This window comes from Panthera leo, chromosome B3 (genome assembly GCF_018350215.1).
Source record: "Panthera leo isolate Ple1 chromosome B3, P.leo_Ple1_pat1.1, whole genome shotgun sequence".
Taxonomy (NCBI): Eukaryota; Metazoa; Chordata; class Mammalia; order Carnivora; family Felidae; genus Panthera; species Panthera leo.
Window position 1 is genome coordinate 110,605,367 of NC_056684.1, and position 20,160 is coordinate 110,625,526.

General features: G+C 42.5%; 1 protein-coding gene across 2 annotated transcripts in view; it reads right to left on the minus strand.

Moving 5' to 3' along the window:
- Window positions 1–20,160, minus strand: part of SPTB (spectrin beta, erythrocytic) — a 149,640-nt gene that overhangs the window by 104,770 nt on the left and 24,710 nt on the right. The window lies entirely within an intron of this gene.

The window sequence follows — 20,160 nt, forward strand, 5'->3', positions numbered from 1 at the left end:
AAAATACACACACACACACACACACACACACACACACACACACACACTAACAAACAAACAAACACCAATCTAATTTGGCATCATTTAAAAATTGGTTAAAGAGGGGGCACCTGGGGGGCTCAGTTGGTTAAGTGTCCAACTCTTGATTTCAACTCAGGTCATGATCTTGCAGTTTGTGAGTTCGAGCCCCATTGAGCCTGCTTGGGATTCTCTCTCTCCCTCTCTCTGTCCCTCAATCACACATGCTGTCTACCTTTCTCTCTCAAAATAAACAAACAAACAAACAAGGCACCTGGGTGGCTCAGTTGTTTGGGCATCTGACTTCAACTCAGGTCATGATCTCACAGCTCGTGAGTTCAAGCCCCGCATCAGGCTCTAACAGCTCAGAGCCTGGAGCCTGCTTAGGATTCTGTGTCTCCCTCACTTTCTGCCCCTCCCCAACTTTGTCTGTCTGTCTCAAAAATAGACATTAAAAGAAAACACCTGTGAACTCCTATTTTCCTACCCACCCCCCAAATAAATAAAGGGTTGAACATTCAAAAGGAAACTGAGTTACTCAGGGCACCCTGGGTGGCTCAGTCAGTTAACTGACCAACTCTTGGTTTCGGCTCAGGTCATGATCTCAGGGTTCCTGGGGTCAAACCCCTTGTCCAGGTCTACACTGACAGCCTGGGATTCTCTCTCTCCCTCTGCCCCTCCCCTGCTCACTCTCTGTCTCTCAAAATAAATAACTTAAAACAAATGGTTAAAAAAAGTATATCATGGAATAATTTTGAATGAGGAAAATCCACAAGTGTGTATTGTGGAAAGATGACCTTGTGTATTCCTAAGTAAAACAATGTAAGCTATTAAATAGTATTCAGAATATAAATTTTTGAAAAATAGTAATCATGTGTTTCATTAATATTTGTATTTTTTAAAAGCTGGAAGAGGGGCACCTGGGTGGCTCGGTTAAGCTCGGTTAAGCATCCGACTTCAGCTCAGGTCACGATCTCGCGGTCCGTGAGTTCGAGCCCCGCATCGGGCTCTGGGCTGGTGGCTCAGAGCCTGGAGCCTGCTTCCAATTCTGTGTCTCCCTTTCTCTCTGCCCCTCCCCCGTTCATGCTCTCTCTCTGTCTCAAAAATAAATAAACGTTAAAAAAAAAAATTAAAAAAAAATAAAAGCTGGAAGAATATGCATCAAATTATAGCAAAGGATTATCTAGGGAATAATGAAGGTGGGTGATGAGATTTCATTTTCTGTGGTCTGTATTTTGGCAAAACTTTACATTAGGAAAGCTTTGTATTACATTTGTAAATATAAAGGTAAAAGAGAAAAATTTAAGTGTTCCTGAAAAGACTTAGGAGTAAAAAGTTAAGTCTCCCACCTCATCATGATGACAAAAGGTAAAATTGCCAACAACATAAGTCAGATACTTGTCACTTAATAAAATACTTCATACTGCGAGAATCTAAGATAATTGCCACTATGGCCTGATCCTTGGGCTTCTGCCTTTCCCCAAAATGGAGTTTGGGATGACAGGAGCTGAACTTCCTAGCAAAGAGCCCTCCTGTTCATTGGGCGTGAAGGAAATCTCCCAGTGACATGAACCAAGCAAAGAAAGTGCATTCACACCCAGAGAGCTTTCAGGAAACAAGATCCTCTCTTATCACCATCAACAAGGAGACTCATCTTTCACCAACTCATTGAATGAGCCCCTTTGTTTCCCCTACAGGATCATCATATATTCTTTTCCTGCCTCCACAGAAAGTCCAAGTGCCCCAGAATTCAGCCCTGAGAGGCACAGGAGGAGTCCTAGTACAAGCTTGTCCACATTTTCAAGAGAAACAGGACCTGAGAAAAGGGGAGGGGCATGCAGGTGGCTGCAAAAGTGTGAAGGCAAGAATGTTTGCTTTATAACTATGCTTCCAAACTTACATGTGTGTCACATACCTCCCATATCCCATTAAAAAAGAAAAGAGAAAGGATGGAGCCTGCCTCAGGATGTTGTTGCAGGACGGATGTGGTAAGTGTGACGGGATCTTGAGAAATAGGCACTGATGCGTCATCCTCTGTGCCAGGTGCTATTCATGGCATAGAAAACTAACAGTTAACGTAAAATCCCTGTCCTTGAGGAGCGCAGAGACACCCTGCAGACCCACAGAAGTGCAGGACCCCACTGTGCCACCTAGGTGGTAGGTTGTGACGACTGTTCATCTGTGTCAGGGCACAGGCATGACTGTGCTGATTGGCTACCCTGCCACCTGATACTTTCCAGCCTCCCAGAGACTTCCATCAACCACCAACCCTCTCTTATCCCTTGCTGCCTTCTCACGCCAACCTCCCTTGCAAGGGCTCCTCATCCTCTCAGTCACCAAACCATGCTCTCCATCACCTAAAACTTCTCTCGACCTGTCTCAAACCATCCTTTCCCCACCCAGTTCTCAGACAAGCTCTGCACCCACTGCTTTCTCCTCCACACCACGGCTTCACTCTAATTCCTGATAAATGAGTTTTGACCCTCCACTAAAACTGCTTTCTTGAGGGTCACTTGAATGTCTTACAAGGCTAACGGTCTCTTCTGATCCTTTCCCTGCATCCTTCTCCCACATTAGATGCTATTAACCATCCTTTTCTTGAAGCTGGATTCCCATAGCTTTGGCTTTCCTTGGTTCTTCACCTATACATGTTGTTACATGACCATCATCCTCTAGATCCTCCACCTCCACCCATACCCTGAATGTAGGCATTACCCAAAGTCAATGTTTGTTCTCTTCCCTCATGCAATCCTCTCTCCTTTCTGTGCTGAGGCTGTCAGATCGACACCCCCAGGCACAGCCACTCCTGGGCTCCACAGTTGCTACAGGAGCTCCACTGAACATGGTCAGCACGGAACTCCTTCTTTGTGCCCCCTCCCCACCCTCAGAGTTGCTCCTTCTTTTAAGACTTAAATCTCAGTAAATTAGCAGCACCAGCCTCCCAGATACCTGAGCTGGAAAACTGTAAATCATATCCAACAGCCTTCTGCCCCTTACTTCAGTGCCACTGGGCACAACACACCCACAAGTGAATTTTAATGACCTCCAAAATGCTTTAAGACTTGAAAAGAAATGATTGGTGCCAATTAAGACTATAAAATCAAAACTAAGGATAATTCCAAAATCCCTTCAAATATCTTTGATGGCAAAAACATTATATTTAATATGGGATATGAGTAATTTTCATATGTCTGGTCCTCTATGTGATAGGGCCCACAAAAAACAATGGGTCGGTCCTATCTCAGACACAAAGTCCAGATACTTTGACTTCTCTGAAGTGCTTGCATTAATCTCCTCCTTACATTCCCATTGTCCTGGTGTAGATCCTCTTAAGCCTTTCACTATATTTCAGCAGGATATCCTAAAACACACCTGACAGCACATCATTCCCTTATTAAGTTTTGATAGTGCCCCCAGGACCTGACATGTAAAGTACAAGCTCTTTCTATGGCATTCAAGGCCTGCTACAACCTACTCCCAACCTACCTCTTGGTCCCTTCCATCACTACATACTCCCACTCATCCTCTGCTGCAGCCACACCAGACTCATCATATCCCACATGCCCCTATTTGCCCCATGAAATGCCCTCTCCCCTACTTGGCCCGTGGAAAACTTATACTTGTCTCAAGGGTCAGTTCACATAGCTGCCCTTCGGTGAAGGTTGCCTTCCCAGGATCCCTGGCCCAAACCAGTCTCAGTTTCCTGGAGACCCTGGAGCAGTGTGCAGCCCCAAGATGGCACCTGCTTCACTCTGCCTTGCACTGCACTCAGTCTCCTGTGTCTGTCCCCATCGCAAAACCATAAACCTCTCCAGAGCAGATAGCTGAGTCTTAGTCTCCTCTGTACTTCCCACACAGCCAAGCACAGAACAGACCATAATGAAGAGCAGCTGCCTTTTGTCCCTCTTCCCCACATCACTGTTTTGGCTCCACCATTACTTGGTCCTCTGTGTCATTGCTGTGTATGGAGTGGACACTTAGCAAGGTCTAAACCAGCAACATTTGGAAACTATGAAAAACCCTTAGCTTCAAACCCACCAGAACCATTCTTCCTAGTGTCCTTGATTTCACACAGTGAGAAAAAGACTTTGGGGTCAAGGGGATTTGGCTTCAAATCTGAAGTCAGGCATTTAATGGACCTTACGCAAAGGTGGCTTGACTAGCCTCAACCTCCTTACCAGTAAAATGGGAATGACATCTAATTCAATGAACTGTTGTGAGAATTAAATAGGTAAAAGTGTTAAAGTCCCAAGCATGGCAACTGGCATAGGAAAGGCACCCATAAGTAAGGAGCAGCAGGAAACAGAAGCAAGGTGTCAGATGTCACAAACCATGTGACGTTCTCAGAAGTCATTCCCCTTCTTGGATATTCACATGAAATAGAGATTCTTGTGTCAGCATCATGAATTCAGGACTCCAGACTCCATGGTGCTGCTTATACATCTTAATGTTTATTTTGGAAAGAGAGAGACAGAGAGAGAGAGAGAGACAGAGACAAGTATGAGTTGGGGAGGGGCAGCGAGAGGGAGACACAGAATCTGAAGCAGGCTCCAGGCTCTGAGCTATCAGCACAGAGCCAGACTCAGGGCTTGAACCCAAGAACTGGGAGATCATGACCTGAGCCAAGTTCAGACGCTTAACGTACTGAGCTACCAAGGAGCACCCCCCCGTTTTAATGTTTATTTAGTTTTGAGAGAGAGACAGACACAGACACACACACAACTATGAGTGGGGGAGGGGAAGAGAGAAAGACCTAGAATCTGATGCTTATACATCTTAAAGTCATCACGGAAACAGTAGCAGGAGATACTACACAGCTGTTAAGACTCAAAGAGATCAATCTCCACGGCCTGACACAGAAAGACACCCAAAGTGGTTCATCGTTAAATGAAAAGGGCAAGTTGCAGCACAGTATGAAATATAAGCCGCAGCAACATGTGTGTGTGTGTGTGTGTAGATGTTACATATATATATATATATATATATATATATATATATATATATATATATATATATATATACACACACACCTACACAAGCACTTGCATACCTATATTTATGTGTATATGTCTGTATGTGCCTAGAGAATCTCTAGAAGGATATATGAGAAGCTGTCAACAGTGGTTACCTCTGGTAACGGGTCTAGGAATGCCATTTACACTCTTCTGTCTAAATTACTTTTTTTATCACTATGTGTTCATGTTAAAATTATTTAAAACCAGTTTTTTACTTATTTTTAATATGAAATTTATTGTCAAATTGGTTTCCATATAACACCCGGTGCTCCTCCCAACAGGTGCCCTCCTCAATACCCATCACCCACTTTCCCCTCCCTCCCACCCCCCATCAACCCTCAATTTGTTCTCAGTTTTTAAGAGTCTTTTATGGTTTGGCTCCCTCCCTCTCTAACCTTTTTTTTCTCCTTCCCCTCCCCCATGGTCTTCTGTTAAGTTTCTCAGGATCCACATAAGAGTGAAAACATATGGTATCTGTCTTTCTCTGTATGACTTATTTCACTTAGCATAACACTCTCCAGTTCCATCCACGTTGCTACAAAAGGCCATATTTCATTCTTTCTCATTGCCACGTAGTATTCCATTGTGTATATAAACCACAATTTCTTAGACCAATGGAATAGAATAGAGACTCCAGAATTAGATCCATAAAACCAGTTTTTAAAATCTGTTAAAAGAGGAGGAGAAGCAGGGGGAAATGGAAGGGTAGAGCCAGGGAGGGACTGGGCTAAGGATCGAACCAAGAGAGAGACCTGGGTTCCAGTTAGACTAACTTTGCAACCTTAGGCAAATCACCTCCCTTCTGCAGATCTCCCTTATTGGTAAAATAGGGGCGTTGAACCAGACATTCCTTGGAGATTTCTAGGTTACTAGATGATGTCTGCAAGGTCCTCTGAGTACATTTTTACCCATAGACCATCTCTCTCTGAGATGTTTTGATGCTTTAAGCATCAGGTTTTTAAAAAGGGAAAAATACATACCCTATTTCATTTTGACCTCCTTCACATTTCAATGAGAAAGCACTCCCACCCTTTTACAGGCAGAGAAACCAAGTATATACTGTAATGATCACTTGCCAAGCAAATACACGGCTCAGTAGACTCTGCTGTTTGCAAAGAATTATGATGCCTGGAGTTTTATAGCTCCCAGTTCATTTGTGCCTCTTCTGCAGAGCAGAGCGGGCTCAAGGCTTATGCAAAACAACCAGAAGGCACTCTGCTGGTGGAAACAGGGTGAGATGTAAAGTGACTTCCTCCAGGTCAGAGCATAAACAAAACTCACTCCCGGCACATTTAGGAAGTAAGTATCGAACCCCTGGGATTGACACCACATCCCTCCCCCACCTGGACTGAAAGCGTCACCTTGAAGATGCATCTCACTGCAGTCACTTTCTGAGCATTTTCTGGGTCAGAAGCAGTGAGAGCAGCTAAACCGAGGCTGCCATCAGAGTTGCTACATTGAGGGCAAAGTACTGAGTTACCTGCTCTACCACACACCCACCCAACTCATCCAGCAGCCTGCCTGTTGAGTATTTTTCCAGTCTCCTGGGCAAAGTGACTTCACACAGCTTTGAATGCAAACAACCTCATTTGTCCTCACAGGTATGGGTCTCCGCCTTGCAGAGGGTACTGACTTCTTACCCCTTTGGTTCTACCATCGCATCACATCATACTCTCTATGCCTGTAAACACCTTTCATTCTTCTGATAACTTCACACTGTGAGAGACCCTTCTGTCTGATGTCTGGGCAACAAGATTTCTCAGCAGCTGCAGAAAGCACATACAGAATGCACAGAGCACCTTGCAGAGAAAGGCAGAGGCTGATCCACTGACCCTAGAAGCATGAGCCTAGATTAGAAATGAACAAAACCAAGACCATAGCATTGCTAAAATACTACAAAATAAACCATCTGCCAAAATGGAAAGGATTATTCACTCAAAAGGTGTGCAGTCAGGCTAGTAACCAGTCGTCAGCCTGCTGGTAACCTTTGCTGTGGTACCTAGTAATCTGTGAGACAGGATAATAATCACTGGCATCTGTGGAATCATAGAGCTTCTAGAAGCTGCTATTAGTAGACCCCATTCTCACTGTCACCTGTGGGTCAAGTTTGCTGACTGTTGTCTGCTTACCACTGGCTTCATTGTGCACCTTAGAACTCACTAGGGCCTTCAGTTGTCTTGGCTGAGTCCCTTCCTTTGTCTTTCTACACTCAGGTCCCCTGCACAAGGTCTAACTTTGTCCTTTGCCCTTCTTTATCTTGGACACATCTTCCCAAGACCTTTGGAGGGCCTTCCATTCATCAGTTCATCTCAGACCCTCCCCCCGCCCCAACATATTTATAAAAGCCTAGCAGCTCCACTCACTGCCTTTGGAAGTTAAAAACCACTTCCTATCAATCAATGGGCACAGAACACAGTAAAAGAAGAGAGCTGTTGGATCGTGGTGGGAGTGTGTCCATGACAGAGAGTTTTGTTAAAAGAAACAAAAATGCTCTCAAAGGCCTGAGCAAGCAGTATTCTCATGAGTCTTGGTGAAACTCACTTTTTGTCTGGGTAAGGCAAAAATGAGGGCAGAAAACCAACTAATAGTACTGTAACATTTTACAAGGTAGTTTCTACGTTGACATACCTTCGTGACAACAAACAAAAAAGATTACATGCATCCAGAAAAAAAAAAAAAAGAAAGAAAAAGAAAACCAACCAAACAAAAAAGAACTTCTATGCAGGAACTTTTGGTCTTTTCTCTGAAATGTTTTTCTTAATTCTTCACCATTATAAAACAAATCTTGTGTATATCAGTCTGAAACACCCACTCAAAGAGCCTTTCATAGTTGCTTTCTAAGGGTCAGCCTCAAACATTCACTGAAAAATGAGGTGGGAGTGACTGTATTCTGGATGAATAACTAAATTTTCCTAGCAATAGACATATTCTGATGATGTAAGTTAAAAATCAGCTGTTACTTTTGTGTCCAATAAATGGAAAACAATTGGAGAATACAGAGGTGGGAAGACAGCCTCCACCCAGGTCTCAAACATTCCTCTTCACTCCTTACCCCTACGCCATCAACACTGATTACCTCCCATTAACCCTTCTTCATAATCTTCATAGGTCACCATTTAGAGGATTATTTTCAGTGCTTCTTGAAACTCCCCCTATCACGCAATCAATCCACATTTCTTGAGCTCCATACATGCGCCAGATGCTGCTAGGCACCAGTGTCCACATGGGCACCAGACAAATGTCCCTTCTTCAAGGAACCCATAATGTAGAGGAGAGTCAGACCTGTCCATAATCAACCAGGGAATAATGTGAAAAGTGACACCTTGAGAACTCATAGGAGAGAGTGGATGTCTTCCTGCTTCAGGGAACAGGGAAAGTATCAGAGGGATTATGTTTGAGTAGGGCCTTGAAAGATATGTGTGACAGTTCACAGCTAAAAAAAAAGGGAGAAAGACATTCCAGGCCTAGAAAATAGTGGAAGCAAAGTCATGGAGGTGAAAACGCACCCTGAAATGACACAGTCACAAGCATCCAATGTACAGTAAATAGAAAGGGAATGAAGCTGGGAGGGATGCCGGGACAGGTTGCCTGACTGTTTAAAATTTATTCTGGGGCAATGAGAACGAACCACTGAGGGTTTTAAAGCAGTTAAATGACTCACATTCATGTTTAAAGATAATTCTTAGATCAAAGTGTAAGATGGTCAGAAAGATAAGAGTCTGAAGGCCAATTATTCAAACATAAGACAGTGAAAATTCAAAGAAACTAATTTGAAAATTTTGGAGGAAAAATGAACAGGCAGCCAACTGGATACAGAAGTGTGAAGAGAAGAAAATCCAAAAAAGTTGCTGAAATTCATACTTGGGACAATAGTGACAATGAAAACCTAGCTATGAAAACAGGTAGAAGAGCAGGTTTGGGGGTGAGGGAGGGAGCCGAGTGGTCCTATTGCTACACAATAAGTTTGAGACATCCTGTTGAACCAAATGAAGACAGCTAGCAGACTGCTACAAAGTAGCAGCCCTTTGTGGGGCTACACATAAGGATTTAGATGCACTGGCAGCCCCAACATTTAAGAGTTGGTAGATGGGGCGCCTGGATGGCTCAGTTGGTTGGGTGGCTGACTTCGGCTCAGGTCATGATCTCGCGGTTTGTGGGTTCGAGCCCCACGTTGGGCTCTGAGCTGACAGCTCGGGGCCTGGAGCCGGCTTCAGATTTTGTGTCTCCCTCTCTCTCTGCCCCTCCCCCATTCGTGCTCTGTCTCTGTCTCTCTCAAAAATAAAATAAAATAAAATAAAATAAAATAAAATAAAATAAAATAAAGAGCTGGTAGAGAAGAAGGAACAAAAGAGAAAGAAAGAAAAGAGAAGGAGGAAAGAAAGAGAAAGAAAGCAAGGCTGTGGTGTAAGCAAGATGGGAGGAGAAAAAGGAGAGCCTGGATCTCAGAAGCCAAGACGGAGTTTACTTTCCAGCCAAGAGTGGTTAACAAAGTCAAATACTGCAGAGAACATGGGATGTGGGTATGGAAGAAGGCTATCTAATTTGACAATATCAGATCTCTTCTAAAGCAGTTTTAGTACAGCTATGGAGAGCTGCCTTATGACAGCGGGCATACCGTAGAGTACTAATTAGTATCTTCATCTTCAGATGTCAAAGAACTATGTTGGAAGTAGGATTCAGAACATTAATTATTTATTAAAAGCTAATAAGGGGATTCAAGCCTATTAGGTTAAATCATTGCAAATATAGAGCAACATATAAAGGTATACAACTAGTTACCTCTCTAATTTCAGACCACTAAAGATGCAAAATAAAGGGAAAAAAGACACTCTTAGAATTAAGAGCCATGGACTATTGACCTCTGCCCAAATATGGTGGGCACAGTGATTCTAAACAAGCACTCCAGAATAAATACTTCAGGGTTCAAGTCCAGCTTTGATCTTCTCAGTGTAGAATTCTGGGTAAATAAACTTCTTTAAGCCAGATATTTTTCATCTGTCAAATTAGGATAATAAGAGAAATGACAAACACACACAAAGTTCTCAGCCTATCACAGTATGCTGAGACACTTATAAATGTTGACTTATTATAATCATTATAAAAATCTTCATTTCCAAGTACATATGTATATATAACTCAATTATATATAATTTCAAACATTAATTTGTAATCAATAACTTCTTTTAAGGTATATTTATCTTGAGAGAGAGAGTGCACACATGCATGAGTGGGGGAGGGGCAGAGAGGGAGGGAGAGAATATCCCAAGCAGGCTCTGCACTGTCAGTGCAAAACCCAACACAGGGCTCAATCCCATGACCATGAGATCATAACCTGAGCCAAGATCAAGAGCCAGACACTCAACTGACTGAGCTACCCAGGTGCCCCTAATCAAGAACTATTTTTGAGTAACTCCCCTCTGTGTACCAAGCATGGTACCAGGGAAGAAGGGGGGAAAGAGGGGGGAGGAGGGAGGAGGGGGGAGGAGGGAGGAGGGGGGAGGAGGGAGGAGGGGGAGGAGGGAGGAGGAGGAGGAGGGAGGTGGGGAGGGAGGAAGAGGGAGGAGGGAGGGGCGGAGCGAGGGGGGGAGGAGACGACCACAGAGACGACCTAGTTCTCCATCACAAGAAGCATAGTCTAATGATATGGGAGGCAAGTTGACCATTAGAAAACAAGATGATCCATCCCATAACAAGGGAAGGAGAACGGTCCTACAAAAACACATGGGAGGAAGCATTCCTGTGCTATGCCAGGACCTGGGAGTGAGAGGGACTGTCAGGCAAGGCTATGAAGAGAAGGCACACTTAGGCATTACAAGGAAGTCTGTAGATACATTTTTAAGGATAATAATATATATTAAGGTGCCATCACAAGCACCAAAAAAATCCCTTAAAAAAAAAAATTTAGAGAAAGAAGAAGCTCTTTGCCCAAGGGCAAACAGCAAGAGAAAAGGAGCTGGAAACAACCCAGGCTCTTGTCATCCAGCTCAAGGAGATATTTTGGTTGAAATACATCATCACATACTATTTACACCCTTCCCCACCTAAGTTTGGGTTACATGTTTTACAAAGCAAATTAAACATCTCCTGCCTGCCCTCTAAAAGTCTAGGATTTAAAAACAGGCACACTAATATACAGACAAATGGAAGAGTTTTGATAACAAACTATCCCCCAAAGACAGTGTTTTCAAATAAACAATTCTCAAGTTCAGTTTGGTTCCAAAGGTGAGGATGTTAATAAATTTTGCCCTTCCCTTTGGAGACCAGGGAGAAATATTAAAATTGCTTGGTTTGGATCCTGAAATAAATTAAAAATAGAATTACCAAATGATCCAACAACAAACTGGAGTATGGATTCCTAAGTATATACCCAAAAGAAGTGAAAGCAGGGTATCAAAGAGATATTTGTATATCCATGTTCATAGCAACATTATTCATAATAGTCAAGGGATGGAAGTGACCTAAGTGTCCAGAGATGGATGAATGGACAAAATGTGAGAAAAACATACAGTGGAATATTATTCAGTCTTAAAATGGAAATTCTGACACATGCTACAACATGGATGAATCTTGAAAACATTATGTCAACTGAAATAAGCCAGACACAAAAGGGCAAATACTGTAGGGTTCCATTTATAGGAGGTACCTAGACTGGTCAAATTCATAGAGACAGAAAGTCTCTACGGTGGTTGCCAGGTGCTGGGGGTTGAGGGGAGTTAGTATTTAATGGGGACGGAGTTTGAGTTTTAGAAGATGAAAAAAGTTCTGGAGATACACAACAATGTGTACAACGTATATGTACTTATGCCGCTGAACCAAACACTTAAAAAGAGTTAAAGTGGTAAATTTTGTCATAAATATAATACATTTTTTTCTTAATCACATGGTAGCCATGCCCACTAAGTAACTGGATTTCATCATTTAGGAGCAAATGAAAATACCTTGTTTCTAACATTTAGATACAAGGCCATCTGAAGAGGGGATGACAGCATGAGACCACGCCTCTTAGAAGTTCGATATCCAAAGGAGCAGAGTCCATTTACCATTCCTTGGGAACGGACGCCTACGTAACTCATTGAGAAGGTGCCTTTGTTGCAGCCATTATCGGAGAATTTTTAATTAATATAATCCCTGTGCACCAGAACCACCCCAATAGGGGATGACTGTCAAAGCACACATTCCAAAAATTACTAATTGAACGTCTATGTGAAAAAGCATTATGCAGGGCTTTATGTAAGACCTACAACTGTAATTCATAAATCAGTTCTTGCCTTCAAGAGCTGCCTAGCAAATAATAGACATAAGTTTAATAATAATAATAATAATAATAATAATAATAATGATAAATGAAGTCTATGAACATGTTCAATTAAGTAGCACATGTAACTGACTCTAGCAAATTTGTAGAAGGGAGAGATTACTAGGGGCTGGCTGGCGTGTTCCAGAAAGACTGATGGAAACCACTCCAAATCTGGGAGAAATGTTCAGGTCTGACTGAGTCGAAGCAGACAAACCTGGTTCAAAGAAAGGGTTTGTGATGGGAATTGGTAAGAGATAAAAGTAGAAAAAGAGATTGGAGCCAGGTTATGGTTCTTAAAAGTCAACTGTATAAATTTGGATTTCCACCTCTACCTAGAGGGGAACTGCTAGAGGTTTCTAAGAAGGGATATTAGAGGACAAACACAGCTTGTCAGTGCAGGATGGCTTAGAAGAGGAAGACCCCTAATTGACAGAAAGCTGAGGGCGCCTAGGTGGCTCAGTCAGTTAATCATCCAACTCTTGATTTTGTCTCAGGTCATGATCTCACAGTTGTGAGAGCCCTGTCTTGGGCTCCATGCTGGGCACTTAAACCTGCTTAAGATTTTCAATCTCTATCCCTTTCCTTCTGCCCCTCCCCCACTCGTACAGGCATATGTGAGCACGCGTGTGCTGTCTCTCTTAAAAAAAAAAAAAAAAAGCAAGCAACCAAGCAAGCAAGCAAGCTGGACTCCAGGCCTGAGGACTACTAAGTTACTAAGCATATTTCAATTAATTTTTCTCAAAGGATACACAGGAAACTGTTGACATTGGTAACTTTTTAGAAGTAGGACTGGAGGTAAGGGAAGGGAGTCTTTTACTTTTCATCGTATACCCTTGTGCAATGTGGATACACTTCTTAATCATTGGCATGAATTCATTTAAAAGGTTTTTAAAATATGACAACCAGAAAGTGTTAAAAGATGTTGAGGCTCTAAACAACACATTTAAAACGTTTCTAATTATAAAGTGAAACATATTTCCATCTCGTTTGCATTGTATCTTAATCTCTATCACATAGTGAAGATGTTGTGACAATGACCTGAAAGTAACAGCATAAAGTACACAGAACTAACTGTACATCTAAGGCTCTAATTCAAAATAAGCAGATGTCATGAGTCACCCACCATAAAACACCTTCTTTTGGGTGTACTTAAAGGAAAAGTCTGCCTGAGTCCATTCCAAATCAACTCAATTACAACAAAAATAAAGAGTCCACATGACATTTGACAGGATATATCCCATCTCAGTAAATGGCTTTTTCATTCTTAAAGTTGCTCAGGCCAAAAGCAACTGAGTCATCCTTGACTTATTCTTTTTCTCTCATCCTCTATCTCCAAATCCCATGAGCTCTACCTTCAATTCCATCCAGAAGCCAGCTGCATTTCGCCACCCCACCACTGTCATGCTGGTCCGTCGTCTCTAACGTGGACCACTACAGTAGCTTTCATTTTACTCCGTTTCCCCTCCTGTCCCCTACTGTCGGTCTTCCACAGGACAGCCAGAAAGATCTTCCTCACAGACAAATCTGAACAAACCACTCCTCCGCCTGCAACTTCTGGTAGCTTCCTATCGCATAGCTAAAACACAAAGTCCTAGGACGGCTGCAAAGCCGGCATGATCCAGACCCCATTTCCTCTCCAACGGTACATCCTGCACTCACTCTTGTCCCTCCTCTCCAGTCACACTGGCTTTCTGCCCTCTCCTTGTATATAGCAGTGACCCCACCTTAGGGCCTTTGCCCTCAATCTCAATCTCTTCCCCCAAACATCCCCATTCCCCTCCCTCGCTTGGCTTGGCTCTCCACACAAATTAAACTTCATCAGAGAAGGCTTTCCCTACCATCCAACCTCAAATAGAACTACCTCTCTTTCTCTTCACGCTGCTTTTCCTTTATAGCAAATTATAATATATACTCATCTGTTTGTCGTTGTAGTTCCCATCTCACCCAACTACTATGTATGCTCCATGACAACAAATTTGGGGTCTGTTTTGCCGTTTTCACTGCTATATCCCCTAGACCTAGAATACGTCTGGCAAATAAAAGAAAGCTCTATAAATATTTATTGAAGTTTAAAGTACAAATCAAAACACCAAGATCACTAAGATCAAAACACCAAAACACTAAGATCACTCCAAAATGAGGCATAAGCATAGTAATGCCCAGCAAATTTGGAGTAAAGAAGTAAAAAATACAGAACTTCAATTGATAGTATTTAAAGCTATCATTTACCTACAGCACGTTGGGAATCCACATACATGCTCAAGATTAATTCATAATAGGGGCGCCTGGGTGGCTCAGTCGGTTGAGCGTCCGACTTCGGCTCAGGTCATGATCTTGCGGTCTGTGAGTTCAAGCCCCGCATCAGGCTCGTGCTGACAGTTCAGAGCCTGGAGCCTGTTTCAGATTCTGTGTCTCCCTCTCTCTCTCTGACCCTCCCCCATTCATGCTGTCTCTCCCTGTCTCAAAAATAAATAAACGTTAAAAAAAAAATTAAAAAAAAAACAAAGATTAATTCATAATTTAGGACAGCACCTGTGTACAGGCTAGAGGGTTTCTCTTGAGGTTTTGTACTTAAAGAGAAAATACTGTAACAAGTTTCCTCCTCCCTCTCTCCAACAAACTTAGATGGAAGGTTCTGAAGAAAGTAAGCAATCACTGTCTCAACCAGAAGGCCCAGAGTATTCAATTATTCCACTGAAGAGAAGATCTGGACAAAGCCCCCGCCTTGGTACTAGGAAATCGGGCAAAGTCAGGTTCCCTCATGAACTACATAAACAAGGTGCTTGGGCAAATCATTATTTGTTTCTAATCCTGTTTTCTCTATTATAATTTATATCTATATATTTATATTTTAATGTTTATTTATTTTTGAGAGAGAGAAATTGAAGCAGGCTCCAGGCTGTCAGCGCAGAACCCAACAAGGGGCTCGAACTTAAACCGTGAGATCATGAAATGAGCTGAAGTCGGACACTTAACCAACTGAGCTATCCAGGCACCCCCATTTTCTCTACTGTAAAGCATGAACGATGAGGTCTTCCCTGCTTCTTCACATAGTCATTGTAAAATAAAATAAGATGATGCATATACAAAGGCATCCTGGAAGCTGAGTGGATTATACATCATCTATGTGACCATCAACTTGTGCTAGCTAATCTCCAATTCACAATCCCTTTCCCACCACTAGTGAGCTTTGTTTAAACAAGCATCTGATCTGGTCCCTCCCCTGCTCAAAAGCCTTCATCGATTTCAACTTGAACCTCTGGCGGTTCAAGCCTCTCCACAAACTGAACCCAAACCATCTTTCCAGTCATATTTTGGCCGCTTCCTGGGCTGTGTCCTACATTCCAGCCACAGGGGACTACTCCCCATCCCCTAACTTACTCATGCGTTATTGTGGGTGAGGTGCCTAAGCCCCCACCCCTACTCATTCCTCCTTCTTTCCTTAGAGAAATCCTAGGCACTCTCCCACGTGAATTAGACCCTTTCTGGGGCGCCTGGGTGGCTTAGTCGGTTAAGCCTCTGACTCTTGGTATTGGCTCAGGTCATGATCTCACAGTTCGTGGGTTCGAGCCCTGTGTCAGGCTCTGTGCTGACAATGTGGAGCCTGCGTCAGATCCTCCCTATCCCTCTGCCCCTCCCCTGCTCACTTGCTCTCTGTCAAAATACTATATAACAATAATAGTAATAATAATAATGAATTAGACTCTTTCTCCCATGGGCTTTCTCTCAGGTGCCCTGTTGAATCGTTGCTTGTTTGCAAGCATATTTCCCCACCAGACCAGCAGGTCTCCATCTGATGCCTTTTCATGTCCTCAGCATAGAACAGTGTAATGCACACAGTAGGTACACAATGCTTGCTGTCTCTGAATATTTCTCAAATGGCTCTCTCAGGCCTTTCCAGCTCTTTCTCTGACTTATGGCTTGGAGGCAGTATTAGGAAAGGGCTTCTTTTACTTTTCTACTCCTGAGGAAATATGCTGGGAGATGCAGCTTGCTGACCACTCCTAGGGGGCTTCCAGAAACAGGCAGGAACTAAGCAGAGGGACAGAGTGAAGCTAGGGGTCTCTCTCCAGGCCTCGTAAGTTATATCTCTAAAGTGTGCTTCATTTTATTGGAAGTGCTATGAATTCTCAAATGAGACACACCCTAATACAAATGGAAATGATTTTCAACTTATTCAGTTTCAGGATTATACAACTTTCTGTTCCTTTTCATGATGGTGGAAACTCCTGAATTGACTATAATTCAAAGCAATTATTGTTCTTCAGCTGCCAAGGTGCCCTGTTATTCTTTTCATAACTATCCTGGATGATCTGAGCCCCTTTCAATGCAAAGTCTATTTTTTTCTAACCCTGTACCTTTTCATTTGCTAAATTTATAGCATTCAAATGAAAGGAAGAAAGGAAGCCCCACTTTTGCCCCCATTGCGAACATGATATATGGGTTTTAATTGCCCTTGTAATTATACCCTTGTCCAGATCTGCACAGGTACAGTATAGAAATTAAACACAGCAAAGCCTGAGAAGGCCTCACTGTGGTAGGAAGACGACAGCTTCATAATGCTTCCTGCCACCAGGAGAAGGAAACAGAACAACGAAAGGTGGTCTGGGAATGTCATAAGCTAGCCAGCAATCTCCACTGAGGAAGCATTTTCTGTCTATGACCGCCTCTAAAATTGTGTTAGCTGTAAGGCTGGGGATCCCCTGGTGGTTTGATGTTCAGCTAAGGCTGGCTGAAAATGGCAGAACTTGGATTGCTTGGCTGTGAATTAAGAAATAAGCACAGCAACAAAGGGAAACATGCTATGACATTTTCTAAATATTTACCAAGGGGAGTTGACAATTCAGTGACTGGAGCCAGATCTGACAGTGAATTCTGACTGCCTCCTACACCCTTGATCACCATCTCCATCTCCAAAACCAGGTGACCTTCACCCCTTGGGGTTGGCAGAAAAAAGAAGCATCTTTGTGATAATCCAGCAAATGCTACGTGATGATTCGGGCACACAGATCACTGCATTTATTCTCCGCCCCCTCCCCCCCCCCCCCCCCGATTTCTTACCTAGGGTAGAGAAGTAACCAAAGAGCTATCTATATAATCAACTGAGTCAATACAAACTACTTCTAAGATGAAATACTTCTTTCCACAGCAATTTCTGACTAGTGATATCCATATGGTTTCAGAACCCGATATCCATGAACTTCCTTGCCTGTCCTCATTATAAAATGAAATTTCTCATCAGCCCACACAACACAATTATTTTCATTCTTGATCCTCCAAAATCAATTGATAAATGTTAATCTGCAGGTCTGAGGTTATAAGAAAAAATTATGGATAATGAAGAAATGTGCTTTATATCACTTTAAACCTCCTGTTGGTCAGATTTCCTACATTTTAAGGTCTTGGATAGAGAGTATAATTTTGCATTTGATTTTACAATCTGAAATAACGCAGTTCAAGAGCAACTTGGTGATTTGGTTTAGATTAAAACAGGTATCTGACACTCCCAATAATTCCCCCAAAGTCCTTTCTTTCCCCACTGTCCCAGAAATGTTACATATTTATCTTAAGATTTGTACTAGCTCAAGATAGTAATGTACACACCTATCATGTGAAAATGCATACATCTGTACACCTAACAAGCAATGGGGAGATTATGGAACAGTTTAGAGTTTAATGTTCACTAATGTCTTCTCACCTGCTTACCTCCAGTACTTTTTTTTTTTTTTTAAGATTTTACTAAGATGAAAGTAATTGGATATTAAAATGGATGCTCTCACAGTCTCCCTCAAAGGAAAGAATACTTCAGTGGTTTGGTTAGGCAGAACTTCAGGAAATAAACCTAATACTGGTCTTGGGAGAGAGGGAGGAAGGAAATGGGCAAGCAAGAGTAAGAAACATGGAAGGCACATCATAGCCCTACAGAGATGACCAGGTAAACTGCAGTTAGGTCTCCCCTTCAGGCAAGCAGCCACATAAACAGAAGGCTGGACTCAGTGACCTCTAAGGTCCCTTCCCACTCCAATAGCATTTGCCTCGTGAATTTTTTATAGTCATCCTCTGTTCTATCACACTGTCCCCATGCATCATCAAGCCCTCCTGGCCACTTCCTCAACTGAAAGGAAAATCTGGTTTCAAAAAAATCCATGCTTTGACTACTGCCAAGATTTCAGTTCCGTCCTTGAAACAATGACCTGAACATAATGGGCCAGGCTAAACACCTCTGAACAAATAAGTACTCAATACCGTCTTCAGGCAACATTATTTCACCGATAGATGCAGAATTATAACCCGAAGTTTTGAGAGTGAAAGACTGTGAGGCTAACAGGCCATCCTATAATCGAATCTTTCCGACTTGTACTTCTACATCCCCTGCTGAATGCCTAACCTTAAAAAGAGAGTAGGTACCAAACAACAGCATTTGAATCCGGGCCTCACCTCTCATCAGCTGTGTGATATGAGACAAATTATTTAATCCCAAGCCTGTTTCATGACTTGTAAAATGCTGATGATATAAACTACCTCACAGAGTTACTGTGACAATAGGATAAAAAACAAGACAAAAAAACACCTCTGAGCATTCATTTGTTCTTTCTCTTCTTCATTCAACAAAGATGAACTGAGTGTCCACTACCAGACAGGCACCAGTGTAGAAAAGATGGAAAAAAATGAAAGCTATTATTACTCTCGTTTACCCAGTTTGTTTTCAGAATTGTGGCAGAACCGTCAGATTTTGACTTGAGTTCAAAACTTTCATGACTAAAATAGTCATTTTTGGCTTGTCAAATATGATCCCTCATGGGAGTGCACCTACTGCCATACCTTTATGTACCCCAAAGCTAATCATCTAGTAGGTGTTCAGCTAGAGGACACCCTCAGAACCTTTGGAAGAAGCCACAACCAGAGCAAAAGTGGTATCCTGGTATCCCAGCTCTCAGCTGGGCAAGCCAGTCAGGAAAACTTGATATGCCTGTGCTACAAGACCCGTCCTGGATGCCTGGGAGATTTCAGGTGCTTTCAATTCCACCAGTGGACTCTGAGCCTTCCGAGAATTTAGGATTAACAGGTCTGGCTCATCCCCAATCTTTGTGACTGGGCCACAGATAAAGCTAAGAGCAACAGCTAAGGGGTATAAAGACCATTTTTCATAATGTAGGGTTTATGTTTTTCAGCTGTGTTTTACTCTAGAATTTGATAAAGTTCTGTATAAATGATCCACCTCTGAGGAGTCCATTGGTTTCAAGGCTGGTAGGCTCTCCAGCGTGAGCCTAACATTCCTTCTCCTAATTAGCCCCAAACCTCCGGGCAAGTACAAGCCTACTGTGTTGGGTGCTGGGCATGCCCTACACTTAAACATTTTGTGCTTACAAAAAAGAGTCTTTAAAGACATTCTGGAATCCAGGGCTCCTAGAAAAAGAGTAAAAGTCTGACTCTGGCCTGAAATAGGAAATAATCTGCCCTAGATCACAGAGTGGTCAAAGAGCAAATTCTAGAATCAAATTCAGAACCCTCTGTGAACCTGAAGATAGGTTAGTGGACAATATAGAGGTGCCTAAAACTTCTGATTTGCAGACTCCTCTCATTCAGGAGCCACCTGAATCATTTTCCCTAGAAACTGAAGTATAGATCAGAACAACTCAAGGCTATGAGTTTTGGATTGCTATCTCCTATCTGGAGGTAACAGCCTAGGCTCTCCACAGACAGGAGTTATAGTTACACAAATACGGTCACTATCTCTCCACAACCCCCCATCTGATGCACCTAAAAAAAATTTTTTTAAGTGGATTTTCATTTCCCTTCAGCCAGTTTAGCGCGTTATTATCAACTCCT